Here is an 18430-nt window from a genome sequence, read left to right on the forward strand (position 1 = left end):
TAGATAGATGCATTGGTGATTTAAGACCACTACTACTGAACTTTTTTAGGAGTGCTGTGGAATTTATTTTCTTATTTATTTGGAGGCTTGTCCCCCAAAGTTGGCACATAAAATAAAATAAAACGAAGGCCTCTTTCACACGAACGTGTGCGCTCTGTGGTTGTATTGCAAACCGCATTTGCGGATCTGCAATACACGGGCACCATTCCGTGTGCATTCCGCATCCATGATGCGGACCCATTCACTTCAATGGGTCTGCAAATCCGGAGATGCGGAATGGTGCAGAACGGAAGCACGGAACGGAACCCTACGGGAAGCACTACGGAGTGCTTCCGTGGGGTTTCATCCCGTACTTCCATTCCGCAAAAAGATAGAACATGTCCTATCTTTTTGCGGAACGGCCGGATAGCAGAACCCATTAAAGTGAATGGGTCCACGATCCGCTGTGGCTGCCCCACGGTGGCTGTTCGTGCATTGCGGCCCGCAGCACGGCCACGGGGCGCACACACTTACTTGAACTTAGGCTACTTTCACACTTGCGGCAGGACGGATCCGACAGGCTGTTCACCCTGTCGGATCCGTCCTTCCGCTATTTCGCCGTGCCGCCGGACCGCCGCACCGTCCCCATTGAGCTCCAGCGCAGCACGGCAGTGCACGGCAAAAGGCCGCCGGACTAAAAGTCCTGCATGTCCGACTTTTTAGTCCGGCGGCCTCTCACCGCGAACTGCCGTACTGCGCCGCAGCTCCGCCCCGTCCCCATTATAGTCAATAAGGACGGAGCGGCGGCACGGCGAAATAGCGGAAGGACGGATCCGACAGGGTGAACAGCCTGTCGGATCCGTCCTGCCGCAAGTGTGAAAGTACCTTAGCAGTGCAGCTCAGATTTTTTGTTTATGGGATAGATAGATATTAGATGGACAACAGATACCTCCAAAACACCGCACTATTAGGGCACTTTCACACTAGCGTTTTCCTTTTCCGCCACTGAGTTCCGTCCTAGGGACTCTATACCGGAAAAGAACTGATCAGTTTTATCCTAATGCATTCTGAATGGAGAGCGATCCGTTCAGGATGCATCAGGACGTCTTCAGTTCAGTCACTGTACGGTTTTTGGACGGAGAAAATACCGCATTGAAATGCATTAATGCCAGATTCGGCCCCAAGTGTTCTGGAAAAACGGATCCGGTTTTGCGGTCTGTGCATGCGCAGACCTTTAGAAATATGAAAAAGATGAATACTGGATCTGTTTTTCCGGATGACAACTGGAGAGACGGATCCGTTCTTGCAATGCATTTGTGAGACGGATCCGCATCCGGATCCGTCTACAAATGTTATCCGGTTGCATACAGATTGCCGGATCGCTCTGCCGCACGTGTGAAAGTAGCCTTATATGAAATGTAAAACACTAATCATCTCTGTTAGGGCTCATGCACACAAACGGATTTTCTTTCCGTGTCCATTCCATTTTTTTGGCGGACCGTATGCGGAACCATTCATTTCAATGGGTCCGCAAAAAAAACGGAAGTTACTCCGTCTGCATTCCGTTTCCGTATTTCCGTTTAGCAATTTCCTATTAGTGTCCTTATTATGGACAAGGATAAGACTGTTCTATTAGGGGCCGGCTGTTCCGTTCCGCAAAATATTGAATGCACACAGACGTCATCCGTATTTTTTGCGGACTACAAAATACATATGGTCGTGTGCATGAGCCCTTATAATGTATTAAAATCAGTCAGAAGGTGAAATGAGACCCACACAGATCCAGGGATCGTATCCGGGGGTCTCATCATATACAATGGTGGGAGGCAATGAGCGCACACAGTAGTATAAATGTTAGGACGCCGTGTGCACGTAAAAAAGAGAAGAAGCGACTGCGGTTTCAGGAGCCTTTGTGGTCGGTATTATCTTGGTTATATCTTCTGGGTTTATTTGCTCATTTAGATTTCTGTGATTTTAATACATTACATTGCATCCGTGGTCTGTCCGCGACTTTCGCGGACCCCGTAGACTTCTATGGGCGTGCTTGGGCCGCATCACGCATCAAAGTAGTGACCCTCGGTCAGTAAAAAAAATACTGAAATGTGAACAGATACCTTTAAATCAATGGGTACGTGTGCTGTCCGTGGAAAATGCAGAACGCACATTGCCGGTGTCCGTGTTTTGCGGATCCGTGGTTCTGCAAAACACTTACGGACGTGTGAATGGACCCTAAGACGATATAAATGTGGTATCGCTGTAATCGTACTGACCCGGGGAATGAACGGCACACGTTAGTTTTACCGCAAAGGGAACGGCGTAAAACAAAAAATCCATTAAACTTTGGTGGAATTATGTTTTTCTTTTCCAATTTCACCCTATTTGGAGTTTTTTCCCCCCCAGCTTCCAGTGGAGACAGTGACCAGACAAAATAACAAGGGGGACAAGGAGCTGACACAGTAAACCCAGTGAAATATGTCTCAGCATGCACCCAGTTAAATGTCGCACAGAAACCTGTCCCAGGTGCTCCCTTAATTTTTGTAAATAAGTTCCCCCTCCTGTCTGAACCCTTTAAACCTCACAAGGACTGCGACATTTCAGGACAACTGACTGCGCAGACAACCACCCCCAGCAACAAAATACCGGCCGCTGCGTTTTGACGGCTGGCTGTCAGTCAGAGGTTGGCCGCCAGGTGGCAGTGCAGCGCCCTCCCCCTGTAGTCCCTGCTGCTGTGGACATTGTATCAGTCAGAAAAGTTTGCTCAGAGCAGCTGCTGGCAGCTTCCAAGTAGGATCCCTGACTGCAAGAGGCGCAGAGAAGGCTGAAAAGTCGCTGAGAAACTCAGGTAACCGGGGAAGGAAAGCAGTAGGAGCTACAGGTCCTCAGGAGACCTCCAGCTGCTGCTATAATATGAGGCCAATGGGTTGAGGGATTTAAAGGGACACTTCCTTTTCCAGATCTCATTGTGTCTACAGGCTTGTCTTTGTGCCTTGCACTCATTCCCCATGTGTTCTTTCTCATATGTGTCTGATCCAAGCAGGGACACAGGGCACAGATCAGCATGTTCCCAGCACTGGCAGTGGACACGTCTGCAATAGCTGCTGGAGCGGAATTGGATCTGTGCACTGCCATGGATCCCATGTACTTTACCCCTGCGGACACTGCATACACCGTGCTGGGGGGGCTGCTTAATTAGACCTGAATCCTATGGGAGCTGGCCTGACAGAGCAACTTACAATTGCAGCAGAGCTGAGTTTGTCATTTAGCACAGCGCAGAGTACTGATATGTTTTGTGTCAGATGGCTTTTAACCACTTAATTTCCATGACAAAATGAGCCGGGAACAGGTCCAGGAAGGATTCGAGTTTGGTCAGTTTGTCCGACGGCATGTGTCGCGTCCGTAGTTTTCACGGATCCATAGACTGTAATGTGCGTGAGGGATCCGTAATCATGGAGAAAAAAAAATAGGACGTGCTCCCGTGGAGTCACCACCACCGACCCTGTGAGGACACACATTAAAGTCAATGGATACATGTAAATAGGACTGAGCTGCATCTAGGCCATGTGACCAATTGAACGTAACATCAATGACCTAAGAAGAGGCCGCGGTGCTCACCTGAGTACTGCGGTGCCTTCAATCGGCTGATGGGTTGGGGTCCTGGGTGTCGGACCCCGCCGATCTGATATTGATGACCTGTCCTGAGGATATTAAAATCTCCAGCACTCCTTTTAAATCAACCTAAAGGTCTAATTTCAGGCTTTAAAGGGTTACTATGTCCAGTCTGATACATTGTATCTGTGTATTTACATTTTATTATAGGTGTGTATAAATCTACTTGGTTGTCTAGGTGTAGCAGAGCCGAATTAGTCATCTAATCCTCTGCAGAAATCCATGATGTAGGTGAATGGAACTGATTTTCCAGAAATGACTGCCTGGTGTGAATATACCCTAAAGGGGGTTTCCACCCTGACACTGCAGTGACCCCCTTCGCTGATGAGGTGACTCCTTGAACTATGATTAGCAACTGGGGAAACCCCACGACCACTCAATGTCTTGTGAAAGGTTTGGTGGATGATGTCACGAAGAGGTTCTGCTTCTAGATCCTGTTCAGGAACCTTCAGCAGTCCAGCTTCTGTGAAACTACAACTCCCAGCATGCACACTTGCTCAGCTGTTCTTGTAACTCCCAAAGAAGTAAAAGAAGGATTCTGGGAGTTGTAGTTTCAGAACAGCAGCAGTGTCAGAGGTCGCTGATCCCTGTTCTAGATCATGTTCAGGAAGTGCCAGATTATCAGACTTTGGCCTCATACACACGACCGTTGTTTGGGTCCGCATCCGAGCCGCGGTTTTGGCGGCTCGGATGCAGACCCATTCACTTCAATGGGGCCGCAAAAGATGCGGACAGCACTCCGTGGCTCCGTTCCGCGGCCCCGTTAAAAAAAAAATATATAACATGTCCTATTCTTGTCCGCGCTTTGCGGACAAGAATAGGCATTTATATTGCTGGCGCCCCTTCCGTTCCGCAAATTGCAGAAGGCAACACGGGCGGCTTCTGTTTTTTTGCGGACCGCAAAAAACAGCACGGTCGTGGGCATGAGGCCTTTCTGGATGATCAGATGCCGGCTGCTTCTCTTTCTGTGCAGTCTTCTGTCTTATCTTGGTTTGCTCCCTGGTGATGGCTGGTAGACTGAAGGGGAGATTCAGCTACTTTGAGATGACTGTCAAATTCTGGATTAAAGGAATTTTATGCAATAGTACCGAATCCTAATTTTTTTCTTTTATTTATGGTCGATCGTTAGCATTCTGGGTTGGATCGGTCAGTGGATCTGTGATTTATGCTGTTTAGTTTTTTCTGTGATAATCCAGAATATTTGATAATCCGGCACCTCTCGGGTCCCGTTGATCTGTGTAGATATTTGGGGGGGAGGAGGACGTTCTGCAGCACGCTGTTAGTTTAGTAAATAGCTCCAGGCTTTATCTTGTGATGCTCCTGGGGGAGAGATTTTCGGAATCGCAGCAGATTCCTGGCCGCTCCCAGCTATGTCCTTGGGAATCAGGGCCAGGTCATACTGGGAAAAGTACAGGACCCCTCCATTCTGTAGAATTCTTTTAATCCAGCTTCCAATAATCCAGAAAGTCTGATAATCCAGCCGTGGAACACTTTTGTGCTCCTGTTTTATTTGGGCACTTTTTTTCTATGGCCATTTGATAATCCGGCACCTATCGGGTAACATGACCGATTACTGATGATCTTGCGGTGCAGCATTGGGATGATGGAGTCCAGAATAATCCAGCACAGGATGGTTCCTTTTGTACTTCTCTATCGCTGTCTGTTAACCCATCGTATCTGATAATCCAGAAGCTGTGCCGCCCTTTGGTTGGGCACCATGGGATACATTTATGGGGGCACTCTGACGCTATTCATCCAGGGCCAGAGGAGGATTTTTATGGTGTTTGCACGGTCTCCCTCTAACACAAAATGGAAAGATTAGATTGTGAGCTCCTGGGGACAGTGATTGCAGTCTATGTACAGCGCTGCAACTATAAATACATTTACAGCAGAACCAGATAAAGCTGCTTAAGTGCGCCCCCATTCTCGCACCAGGTCACTTCTGGTAGGACACGTGTAGCCCGGACCTACATTATCCTGTATTCTATAAAGTCAGATGTTGCCGTAGGTGCAGGTTGTCCCGGCGACCTTGGGTTATTAGTGAGTTGCCCCCCCCCCCTCTTGTTTACCTGACCTGGGGAAGCCCCGCCCTTTACCTGCGTCCTGGGACGCGGTGTCCGGTTACACCCCCAGCAGCTGCCGCTTGTTTCTACGAGGGTGGACTTCTTTCTCTTTCATTCCTTGAAGTCACAGGAGGATCTGCAATCACAGCCTTCCAGTCACGTGCCTGTAGGGCGAGCATCAGACGCTGGTATGTTCCGTAAATCGATAGCCCCCCATGTCGCTAACAGCTTAATTCCAGCATATCCTTTCCTAGAAAAGCTGTGTGGCCACCCATACAGCCCCCTTGGGGGTCATTTACTAACCATGTAAGAACTCTTGTGCAAAAGTCACAAATTTCTGCGACTTTATGCAAGAGAACTGGCGCAAGTCATAACTGAAACCTACACCAGCCAGATGAACGTCGTCGCGTCCGGCCGACCATCTAATGCAGGGATCAGCAACCTTCGTTACTCCAGCTGCTGGGAAACTACAACTCCCAGCATACAAACATGCTCTGCTGTTCTTCTTACTCCTATAAAAGTGAGTGAAGCATGCTGGGAGTTGTAGTTTCAGAACACTTGGAGTGCCGGAGGTTGCTGATCACTGATTTAATGTATACGGTGTGGTCCTGAGCAGATGTCAGGAGAGATGAGGATCGGGCTGTTGGATTTCAACATGTCTGATCCCTTTGTTCAGAGAGGAGATGAGAGGAGATATGGCAGCGGCTTCTTCCCCCTTTTTATTTAGAACACATGCATGCTCAGCTCGGCGTACACGCATATGGAGTAGTCAGGAAAAATAGTTGTCGGCTGGATGAATCGACAGCTGTGTAAAGTGTATGGCCGCCTTCATGAGGGCAAATAGTCCCCCAAGGCAACTGACTGGTTCCAAATCTAGCATGGAGCCCCAGCCTAATACACAGTGTTGTCACCAGGCTCTAGTAAACCAACTGCTCCAAGCTGACGGTTAAAAATTAACTTGTAATAAAATAAACTAATCAGCCATTTTAATAGGAAGCCGAGCGCCATGACCCTTAGTGCAGGGCATAGACTTTAGACCTAACCAATCGATTTATTGTCCTGTCAAACAGGTTCTGTATCAATAAAGTTTATTGAAGAAGGCCCAGTGTGTATTCAGACTGCCCTTGTTGCCCATAGCAACCAGCCGTTCAGGTTTTGTTTTCTAAGCTGCTAAGGAAAACTGAAAGCTAATCAGTTGCTATGGGCGACAAGATCATATGGTTGAGGCCCAGTATAGTAGAACGTGTTTGCTTCATCAATAAACTTTATTAACACAGGCACAATCGTCGATTTTTTTTTTCTTACATTTTCTTTTGTGAGGTCTGATAATTCAGACGTCTACTACTTGAAGACCGCACAAAAGAAAATGGCACATAAAATCTACTATTGTCCTATTGTTGCTGGAGTAAAGGATTGCATTATAAATGTATGGCTCGGACACACACAGAACTGTTTTCTTTGCTTCGTCTTTGGGGTTCTCTAGGGCTAGTGGCGAGGGTCTGACCTCCTGGATGACCCCCCCCCCCCCCCCCCATAATGACACAAAGAAGTGTCACTCCTGTGTCCGCTTCATAGGCACATCCGCCCTAATGAGGGGGACCCCTTCATGGTGTGGATCAGCGGGGGTCCTGGAGGTCTGACCCCCCACCAGTGAAACATTCTTCCCCTATTCCAAGGCGTTTCCTGGAAACGTCAGTAATATTGAGCAATAATTATTATTATTATGAAACGTTATCAGGAGGATTTTTCTGGGAAATCTTCCTGCGTGGAAAGTCCCTCAGTCATGAGTCTTCATAAAAGACACATGATTTAGGGGTTTTCTGGGGTTTACATTAACGGCCTCTCCACTCATCGATCAGCTGAATGGGGTGAATGGTACCAGACCCAGCCGCATGTCTACCAAAGTCACTGCGTGGGGTGCTGAGATGAAGGGGGCCCTCCATTTTAATCAGTAGGGTTCCCAGGAGTAGAACCCTAAGGCCTCATGCACACGACCGTAGTTCTGGTCCGCATCCGAGCCGTGTGCTGTCCGCATCCGTTGCTCCGTTCCGTGGCCCCGCAAAAAAAAAAATAGCATATCCTATTCTTGTCCGTTTTGCGGACAAGTATAGGCATTTCTACAATGGGCCGCCTGTTCAGTTCCGCAAATTGCGGAAGGTACACGGGCGGCTTCTGTTTCTTGTGGATCCGCGGTTTGCATGAGGCCTTAATATCACACCTGACGACTATCGGCCGGAGGTGTCACATCTCACAAAAGGCCTTTCAAATCCATTCAAGGAACACCTCCAGCCAATAAGTCTTAAAGGGGTATTCCTACCCTAGACATAAATGTCTTATAGACACCAATATGTCCCTGATCACCGTCCCACCTTCTAAGATGGCCACCACATCCAGGTGACCACGCGTGACCACAGTTCTCCATATTGACTTCCATCAGGTTCACGAAAACACTGCGCTCTTGGCCGTTTCCGTAACTCCCAGGCTTGCTAACATTGAGGAACCCTGATTCTCCACATAAAGGCGAGTCCCACCCCTTTTACAAATCTGTTTCTGGGAAAGCTGGGTGACGAGCAGTGTGACAGAACAGCCCCCACATGGGTTGTCACTCTGCTTTGCCAGATATGCAGAGATATGGACAGGGATGGGGAGGTGACACTCAGGAGTCTTGGAAAGTTGGGTGACAAGCCTTATGGGTTCAGCTGAGATGTGATGCAGTATTTCTCTTCTCTAGTTCCATTGTTTCCTATGCACATGGTTTTCTCACAATGACATCATGGCCGCCTCTCTGTGTCACACCTTGGCTTTAGTGGGAGTTTTTTGTTTTTTCTTTTACAGTAAAGACCGTGTAGGTGACGTGGGCGTCCTCGAGAGGAAATGGTGGGGACTGTAGTTGTAGCGAACGTTATGACACTCTGTAGCAATAGCATGATTTCAGTATATAGCGGTAGTGGGTTTTTAATGGAAATAAAACAGAGGAAGGAAAATGTACATTCAACTGACTCAACTAAGTTACGATATACACTAGTCACATCCAGAGCTGCAATCAAAAACTTCTGCATGCTGCCTGTCAGTTGGCACAGAGCTTGCTGTGGTGATTTGCACTATATAAAACCAGTAATCTATTGGAGGAAAAACTGCTCCCTACATATTGGGAATTTCTATCAACAGACTTGTTGAATGTTTCCAGCAGAATTATGAATACAGCTCCGGAGTATAATGCAGGCTGTAAATTGGGATCAGTACAGTATGTATAAAGTGATTCCACCAGCAGAATAGTGAGTGCAGCTCTGGAGTATAATACAGGCTGTATAGGATCAGTACAGGATAAGTAATGTTATGCACTGTATAATGCAGAGACTGAGAAATATTTGTTTGGTTATGACACATTGTTTTATTAGGTGTGGCTTCTTCCATGTGACAGTGACAACCTGTGTTACTTGTCTTATGTACTTGGAAAGCTTGTTTGACAGTCATTCCACATAATTATGTAAGAAATGTGAGAATTCCACCATTTCATTTCTTTTTCATTAGTGGCTAGAGATAATTCATTATTATTATAACACGGGGACAGCTTTTATAGGGAGCTTCCACTTTTCACAATTCCACTGGTTCCCCCTGATGAGCTGATCACAGCGAAGAGAAGCGATCAGCAGGAGGGGAAGTGTTCAATTTTCTGTTATTTTGATAATAAGAGTATACTATGGAATTGTTTTATATGCACTTCCCTAATATGCAAGCATAGGGGCTTCTTCCTCTTTGGTCCACCATGCTTTTACCTTCAACACAGAACTGTAGATGGCCAGGCTAGAAACTGTTGACCACTGTTGAGAACTTGTGACCAAATCTAACACTACAGTTACAAAGGAATTGCTCTTTAAGCATTTCCAAGAGAAACCTATACTATCCCTGGGTAGATACAAGGTTACATCTGGCACAATGATAGGGAAAGTTAGGGAAGAACTAGTGCTGATCTATTGGAATGTTGTTACTTTCCCCCCTTGCGAACTCTGCGATGGCTTTGGCTGACCCCCTGATCCTGTTTTCCATCCTGTAGAAGGGATAGGAATCTAGATTTATTCCATTAAAAGCTAATGAGGGAGAAGGTGTGGACAAAAACTTTTACATCAGGTGACTTCTTTAACTTCTTTGATAACCTCTCTCACTCCAGTTTGGGCATGCCCCTCTGGCATCTGCACTGGGTGCCAGGAAGGGTGCAGATAAGCCACTCTGCCTTGGCTATGGTAATCAGATACAGGGCTAGCAAATTTTTGTCCCGGGTGAAGAAAAGCCTAGATGTGTCCAAGCTCCTCAATCCAAGGTCCTGTGAGCTGGAGATGACCAGAACCTGATGGTCTGCAAATCCTGATATTGGGACAAGACTAGTCCCTCTGTGCTAAATATGGCACCGGAATAATGATTTGCTACATTGTATCAATGCAGATAAAATCTATCAATCTGTAGAATTGTAGAAAAAGTTCCAGTGCAAGCATTTTGGGATTTCAGCCTCTGGAAATGAATACATATGTCCTGATTGACTGACAGCAAGCAGAGCTCTTATACAAAGATTACAATTAACTTGAGCATAGTTCTCGGCCCTGCTGGATACAATGAAGCTTTATTAGTTTCTATGAAGTTCCATGCGGCTTATCTCCAGTTAACTGATAAGAGGGGGCTTCTAGCATTGTGAGCTCCCCACCACCACCAAACAGAACAACCCCTTTAGGTGAGGGAATTTGGGCCGGTTCCTCTTTGATTACTTCTGTTTGCTCATTGAGAAGTTGGGTAAATAATTTTGCAGTGATCCAAATCCTGTCAATGGACGACACCTTGCATCGCTTTTATTGGATGTGTTATGGCATTGTGACGGTTGCAGAGCGGGCATGGTGCCAGGCCTGAATACCTCCATGAGGGGTGTGTTACTTCACATCTAAATTTATCTTCAGAATGATAATTATATGTAAACACTTCCTGCCGCAGACTGGCATTGTGTTTACTTCTTAGGCTGATGTGGGGGTGGGATCTGAAGTGTTAATTCCAAAAAGTTCACTGTCCAATAAACTGAAGATGCAAGTTAGTTTACATGGACTTCGATGTAGTTGAGTTCACTTGGGTATGGTCGTGTAGGAATAGGGATGCTATTTTTTCACTAACCTAGTGCTTATCATAATTTTTTGGAGGAACAGATATTAAGTAATTGGGTTTTATATTGAGGGGGCATATATATGTATTTTGGGTGTATTGAAGGGTGCAGCCTGTAAAGAGGAGGTTCAGATTGACCTCATCCACAGGGATGGTGTCACCCTGTACATGGCCTCGCTGTCTCCTTAGTTGGAATGGAGTTGAGTCTTTTCTGGCCTACAAAGGTTAAGAAGGGAAAGGAGGGGGGCTTCATGTCTCAAGGTGGGGGTGGAGGGATGGATTAGGGTTGACAAGTGAATTTGCAACATGGCCTAAAATGTGATCAGGTTTTCAGCCTCTGGATATAAACAAGGACCTGCCCATTCACTGACAGCAAGCAGAGATCTTGAAAAATGGTGAGAAATTAAAACAAGTTGGAGAACTTTTTATTATACAATGACATTTTATTTGCAAAAAGAAAAAAAAACCATGAAAACCCCTTTAAGATAACACACTGATACGATCTTATGCCTTCCACATGATATGAATATAGTTAAGTGGGATGTACCAGTGTAATATTGGGGGGGGGGACACACTATCAAAGTGTTAAATCACATGCAGAACGTGTCATTTTGTCTTCTATTGCGTGTTACTCTTGTCACCATTCGTATCTCTTCCTGAACACTGCAGAACTATGATTTCCACCCCATAGTTCCCGAGTTCCCCTCCCCCTCTTCTGTATATAAAATGCATTATTTATTGGTGTATTAACGTCTCACTTTTAAGAGATTTTCCATTTCTAAGTGGGTACGTGCAATCGCTCCGCAGCCTGATTGTCCATATTACAGCTGGAGTGGACGGGCGCTGTCTCTAGATTTCTGCGGAGCGTCGTCTGCTGATGGGTTTTATAACAAGCCTGAAACTTTTCATTCCGTTATTCTGCTAGGAAGGTGTGAGGGGTCGTATGGAAATGGCCCCTGGTCTCCATCCGGGGCTCTGTGAGGCAGATATGTTCTCTAGACACATATGGAGGATAAAATAGTCTGGAAATCCTGATAATCCGGCATGTTGTAAATGTAGCTCCAAGCTGGATTCATCTAAAGAGAAATCTTACCGTCCTTACAACCATTGCCATAGTGTTATATAGGACGGTAATAGGACAGATGGGGGAGGACAGGGGCAGATCCAGAGGAAATATTCTCCGGGCCCAACCCCCACATCATCCATAAAATCTAAGAGGTTTTGATGTAAAGAAATAGACCCTAGCGGAAATTTATTATCTCCAAAGGAAGCTCCAAATGATTTTATTTTTTTCTCTTGAAACTTTAGGGCCCACTATGGTATCAGAGCCTGGGGCCACCGGAGGATCCTCTGGTGGTGGGTCAGTCCAATGCTGCGAATGAGGAAAGGGAGGACGGGGGAGCAAAGGAGGGAAGGGAGGACGGGGGAGCAAAAGGAGGGAAGGGAGGACGGGGGAGCAAAAGGAGGGAAGGGAGGACGGGGGAGCAAAAGGAGGGAAGGGAGGACGGGGGAGCAAAAGGAGGGAAGGGAGGACGGGGGAGCAAAAGGAGGACGGGGGAGCAAAAGGAGGGAAGGGAGGACGGGGGAGCAAAAGGAGGGAAGGGAGGACGGGGGAGCAAAAGGAGGGAAGGGAGGACGGGGGAGCAAAAGGAGGACGGGGGAGCAAAAGGAGGGAAGGGAGGACGGGGGAGCAAAAGGAGGGAAGGGAGGACGGGGGAGCAAAAGGAGGGAAGGGAGGACGGGGGAGCAAAAGGAGGGAAGGGAGGACGGGGGAGCAAAAGGAGGGAAGGGAGGACGGGGGAGCAAAAGGAGGGAAGGGAGGACGGGGGAGCAAAAGGAGGGAAGGGAGGACGGGGGAGCAAAAGGAGGGAAGGGAGGACGGGGGAGCAAAAGGAGGGAAGGGAGGACGGGGGAGCAAAAGGAGGGAAGGGAGGACGGGGGAGCAAAAGGAGGGAAGGGAGGACGGGGGAGCAAAAGGAGGGAAGGGAGGACGGGGGAGCAAAAGGAGGGAAGGGAGGACGGGGGAGCAAAAGGAGGGAAGGGAAGGAAGGAAGGACTGGGAGCAAAGGAGGGAAGGAAAGGAAGGACAGGGAGCAAAGGGAGAAGGATGGGAGCAAAGGCGGACGGAAAATGAGGAAAGGAAGTCCGGGGGTTACGGAGGAGGCAAGGTCAGGGGTAACGGAGGAGGCAAACCCTACCAAATTCCTATAATCTTCAGTCTCCAATCTTTATGGGAATTTTCCTGCTGAAGCGGCTCTGATTGCTTCTGGAGAGCTCACTAAAAATTTTCTATGTGGAAATCGAGTTTTAATTGAACTTTCTACAACTTTTAACACTTCTTGCTTCAATTCCTCTTAATTTTCAAGATCTGTACTTGCTACCAATGAATAAGAATAGTTTTGTTTACATTCAGAGGCTGAAAACCTATACAGGCCTAACACTTCACAGCTGAGGTTTTGTCACAATTGTCTTGGTAATGAAAGTCTGTTGTAGTCATTGAATTCCCAGTGTGGGAATCGCTTTCCTTTGCTCGCTTCCCTGCCCCCACTCTGGGAAATGCATGGGAACCAGAGCTCTTGAATTGGGGAGGAGCAGCGAGGGTGGAGATAAAAGGGGCTTAGGGGAGACAATGGCTGTCAGAGGATACAAGTGCTGGGGACTCAGCGGGTAACGTGCAGTCCTTGGACTGGTGCAGACTAAATCTATCACCATTTCTGTGCCCTTCACAGTCACTGGTACAATGTTCCTCTAGATCACTTGTGATCCTGTTGACGGGACCACTAGTGTTCTTGACCCTGGGGGTAAATCTGTCCCATTTTTCGCCAGGCCAGTCCCAGTGCCCCCAGTAATCCACCATGTATTCTATCTGTGGGTCTGCAGAAAATGCAGGTGTGTGTGACGGGGGCCGCGCTCACACGGCAAGGTCACGTGACTGGGTGTTTACCTGGAATTTTACCTGAAGGGGAAGTAAACTCAGCCTGACCTCTAAGCAGACGGGTCTAGCACCTCACAGAGATGGAGGCAGCAATGACGGGTCACCAATAAAAATTCACTTTATTTTTGCACTGGAGAACGATCGTAGGAGTTGTAGGAGGGGGAAGAGGTGCAAAATTAGTGCAAAGGTTGTGTTATAGTGGGACCCTCCATGGCTGGGTGACACAGGGGTCTATAACCTGTGACTGTGTGCACATTGAAAGTGGTTTTCTAGTGACTAACAGGAGAGGGGGGGCAGCTTTTACCATAGAAAGAATATAGGGGGTGCAGAGGTAGCAGCTGACACCAGGCCCTCAATTGGCACAAATACTAGGGATCAACCGATTATTGGATTTACCGATATTATTGGCCGATATTCATGATTTTCAAAGTTATCGGCATCTAACCTTTCCGATATGCCGATAATGCGTCCAGCACTGCTCGCTTATGAGAAAACATGGCGCGCGCCGCCATGTTCAGTGGCCAGAATCAGTAGAGAAGGAGGGAGGGAATCCCTACCACCTATGACGCAGCCCTGCAGAGCCCAATAAAGCGAGCGGGCTCTGAAGCTGCCCGCACCACTGCCACCAATGAATGTCTGACTAATATTAAATCAGGAGGAGGGACAGGGGAGCGTTTACCGCTGCGCCGTCTCAGCTAGTGTGCTCAGCGAACGGCAGCAGCGGCCTCCTCCTGAGTGTACTCCCCAGATCCAAGCAGCCAGCATAGCAATTTCATTGGTGGCAGTGGCAGCTCTGATCGGAGCCCCAGCAGTGTAATCCTGCGGTTCCGATTGGTTGCCATGGCAGCCAGGACGCTACTGAAGCCCTGGCTGCCATGGTCACCTCCCTGCTGCTGTGTGTACTATGCGCAGGGCAGCAGGGACAGTGTAAGATCCTACTCGCCCTAAAAAGGCTCTATCAGGGTGAATAGGGAATATCGGTATAAGTTATCGGCTATCGGCCTGAAAGTTCACAGGTTATCGGTATCGGCTCAAAAAAATCAATATCTGTCAATCCCTAACAAATACATGGGGGTCCTAAAACAGATTTTGCATTAGTATCTAGGAGCTTCAAGTTATGCCTCTACCCTTACCAAATTCTTTAGGGAGATATGGTTGGACTTATCACGCAAGATTGGTGAGAAGTGTAGAATCACTGGGGGTGCGACCACGGTGACCCCCCGCAAGATTGATGGAGTCTGCATGTCAGTCCACCACTCCATTCACTCCTATGGGGCTGGTGTAGGCAGCACTTTGGCAATCACCTAGAATGAATGAAGCTGATGTGCACACTCCGTTTACAGAGAGGCCTCCTCGTTCTTATAACTGGTGGGGTTCCAGCAGTAAGTACCCCAAAATCATACATTCATCACCTATCCTGTGGATTTTTGGGCAAAACTAATGCACTGTGGTATGTCCAATATAGGGAGATACATTGTATCAGTTTTGTCAGACTGTTTACTTTTCTTCTTCTTTTACCTTTTACAGTCTTTTGCTACAATTCTTATACTTGCCCTAGACAATTGCTTAAATTGCAACGCCTTTATCTCTTGATTTCCCTCTGGCACTTGCAAAAAAGGGACGTGAAACACGTTCAAGGCCTCGTGCACATGGGCGTTACCTGGCCGTGCCCGTATCGGGGCCTGCAAACAGCGGGTCCACAATATGCGGACATTGGCCGTGTGCTCACTTGAATGGGTCCGCAATCCGGAAGCTGGGGTGTGGAACGAAGGAAGAACGTGTTCTATTTTTTTGCGGTGCGGACAGAACACGGACGCTTTTAAGTTGAATGGGTCTGAATCCATCTGCATGCGTTGGGGACCACAAATTGCACAGAACGGCTGAGCAGCGGCTGTGTGAATGAGGCCTAAGGTGCAATCATCGGGCAGATTATTGGGAATGAACGTTCCTGACAATCTACCAGTCTGAAGATGCAGCATGCACCTTAATTATCGAAACAATAGCAATCCCTCGTTCTCATACTGTAGAGGCGATTGCTGTATGTAAATGCAGCGCGTCGCCTCCATTTAACGAACAGCCAACTGTCGGGAAGGAAAACTTCCTTCCCGAAAATCTGCTGCTCATCTACTCATGCAAATGCTGCTTTAGATGTTATGTAAAATGTTCCACCTCCTGTAGGTCCAAAAACACACACGCTGTAGACATGGAGCTAATCATAAGATCAGACGTGTCAAAGCAAAATCCCAATAATTGCAGGTTGGAGGAACGGGTCAACTATTTAGAGCAACGAAGATGATGACTCCATTACCATTGTGCTGGAGAATATGGCCCGGATGACTCACAGAATATCTTCTCCTGACTTTGCCTTCGTAGCCTTGAATTAGACTTTCAAAAAAAAAAAAAAAGTAGAAAATACGCCTGCTGTCATCAGATTTGCGCCATTTTGCTACCTAATAAATTCTTGGTGCCCACTTTTTTTTGCAAAAACCTGTGTGCAAATTTGTTGAAAGTTTGAATGTAAACTTTTTTTAAAAAGTTGCATTTTGTACCCCAAACTGACGCATCCATAGATCAATATGGGCCAAGGTGTTACAGCGGATAGTCCACCCGCCGCGTCAGGTTATTACGTGAATCATGCGTACGGTGTGTGGTAATTAACGGGACAGTTATGTAATTCACACTTTATGGGCATCAACGTTTATTTGGACATTATGAAATGTGGCACGTGGTGTAGTAATGCCTATAAAAAAAAAAACTGCCACGACCTGGAGGCATCTGTGTACTAGGTAGATTTCCACGTGTTGCGCAACTACAACTCCCAACATCTTCTCCACAACTTCAGCCTTTATATAAGGTTGTTATGATCACCTGTCTATGGGCTCTCGTGCATGCGCACTACTGCTCCATTCATCTCTATGAGAGCGCCGGAGATGGCATGCTTGCCCATCGCTCTATTAACTCCAGGGACTCGGCGACCCACGTTTTTGTTATCGGTTGAGCCCCTGGCAATTTAATACTTCTAATCTATCCTGTGTTTTTGTGGTGGGACAGCCTCTTTAAAGTAGAACTCTAGTGGCTTGTCCTGTTTTGTGTCGCTGCAGCAGAAATCTCCCTCCGTTTCTAAATCTGCAATGACATCCAGGAAAACTAAGGTTTGCCCCTTGAAGGGTTCATCTCATTTAGAAACTTTGGGGGTCATTTATTAAGACCGGTGTTTTAGACGCCGGTCTTAATAACCGCTATAGCTGGCGGTGGATCTGCGGAAGTTATGTAGCGGCTGCGGCCTCTGCACAACTTCGGCGTATCCAATGCCGGTTTAAATGTAAGACCACTTCCTTGCTGTCCTACATTTAGACAATTTTCTATGCCAAAAAAAAAACGGGCGTAGAAAATAATGAATGAGACGGGCCTGCCCATGCCACTCACACTTTATTAGACCTGGCATGGGCAGGGAAAAGTTGCAGATTGCGGCGCAAATGACCTTTGCGCCGCGCCGCAATCTATGCTAGAAATGCACCTAATATAGGTGGAGGTGCTGCGGGGAAATCAAACACTCGTTACAGTGTTTACTGTTCATCATGATCTCCGTGTTCAGGGGCTCTTCCGCATGTCCGATAGAGGAGCGCTCCTTTAAATTAGTCTCTAGCAAATGATGAACGATCTCAAGAGGCGATGGGGAGTCTTATTTTTTTTTTTTTGTGCCAGACTCCTTGATTTCTGAAGTCAGTCTTAGGCCCGAAAGTAAGGGCTCCGTGCCCGTGCTGCGGACCGCAAATTGTGGTCCGCAATGCACGGGCACCGACCGTGGGGCAGCCGCATGCGGATCGCAGACCCATTCACTTGAATGGGGTCCGCGATCCATCAGTTTCACAAAAAGATAGAACAAGTTCTATCTTTTCGCGGAACGGAAGCACGGAATGGAACACCACAGAAGCACTCCGTAGTGCTTCTGTGGGCTTCCGTTCCGTGTTTCCGTTCCGTACCGCGTTTCCAGATTTGCATACCCATTCAAGTGAAAGGGTCCGATCCGTGATGCTGAATGCACATGGCTGGTGACCAGTGTATTGTGGAACCGCCGTATGCGGCCTGTAGCGCGGGCGCGGGGCCCTTGCGTTCGTGTGCAAGAGGCCTTATAGACGGTCACAACCCTTTGAAATCACAGTTGACCCTCACAATAGGACCACCCCTCACAGAACCCCCTGCATAGTCAGTGGTCCGAGGAAGTAGCTTCTAAATCTCCATATTGAAAACCATATGATTTTATAATTTTTTTTCAAAAACAGCTCCACCCTTGTCTATGGGCTTTGTCTGGTATTGCAGCCTAACTCCAATTGATTTTAAGGTGACAGATCTGTAATTCCGGACGCTAAGAAGCTGTTTCTGGGGGGGAAAGAACATTTAGCGCCCCCTGTAGGGTGACGTATTAGGCAGAGTTTTTTTTTCTACAGATGACACTGGGTGAGTGTTCGATTCCTAACCTAGATGTCATGGAGGGCACGGACCGGGCAGTGGGCCACGCTGCTTCTGCACATTTTCCAATGACTCAAAGTGAAAAGACGTTTGACATATTTTTGGTTTAATTTCCCAACGATCTGTGCAAAGGTTGTGAAATTTGAGAATTTAACCACTGCAGAGTGCGGATAATTGT

At 47.4% G+C, this 18430-nt stretch overlaps 1 protein-coding gene across 2 annotated transcripts in view; it reads left to right on the top strand.

The window, feature by feature from the left end:
* Positions 1 to 2688: 2688 nt before the first annotated feature.
* Positions 2689 to 18430, top strand: part of CD82 (CD82 molecule) — a 46953-nt gene continuing 31211 nt past the window's right edge. Inside the window, exon 1 of one of the 2 annotated variants that reach the window (XM_040409389.1) lies at positions 2689 to 2821. The gene's annotated coding sequence lies outside the window, so the exon portion shown is untranslated. Of the gene's footprint in view, positions 2822 to 5769; positions 5897 to 18430 lie in introns of those variants that run through there. The other variant, XM_040409390.1, reaches the window with a different exon arrangement.

Source organism: Bufo bufo, chromosome 10 (genome assembly GCF_905171765.1).
Source record: "Bufo bufo chromosome 10, aBufBuf1.1, whole genome shotgun sequence".
Classification (NCBI taxonomy): domain Eukaryota; kingdom Metazoa; phylum Chordata; class Amphibia; order Anura; family Bufonidae; genus Bufo; species Bufo bufo.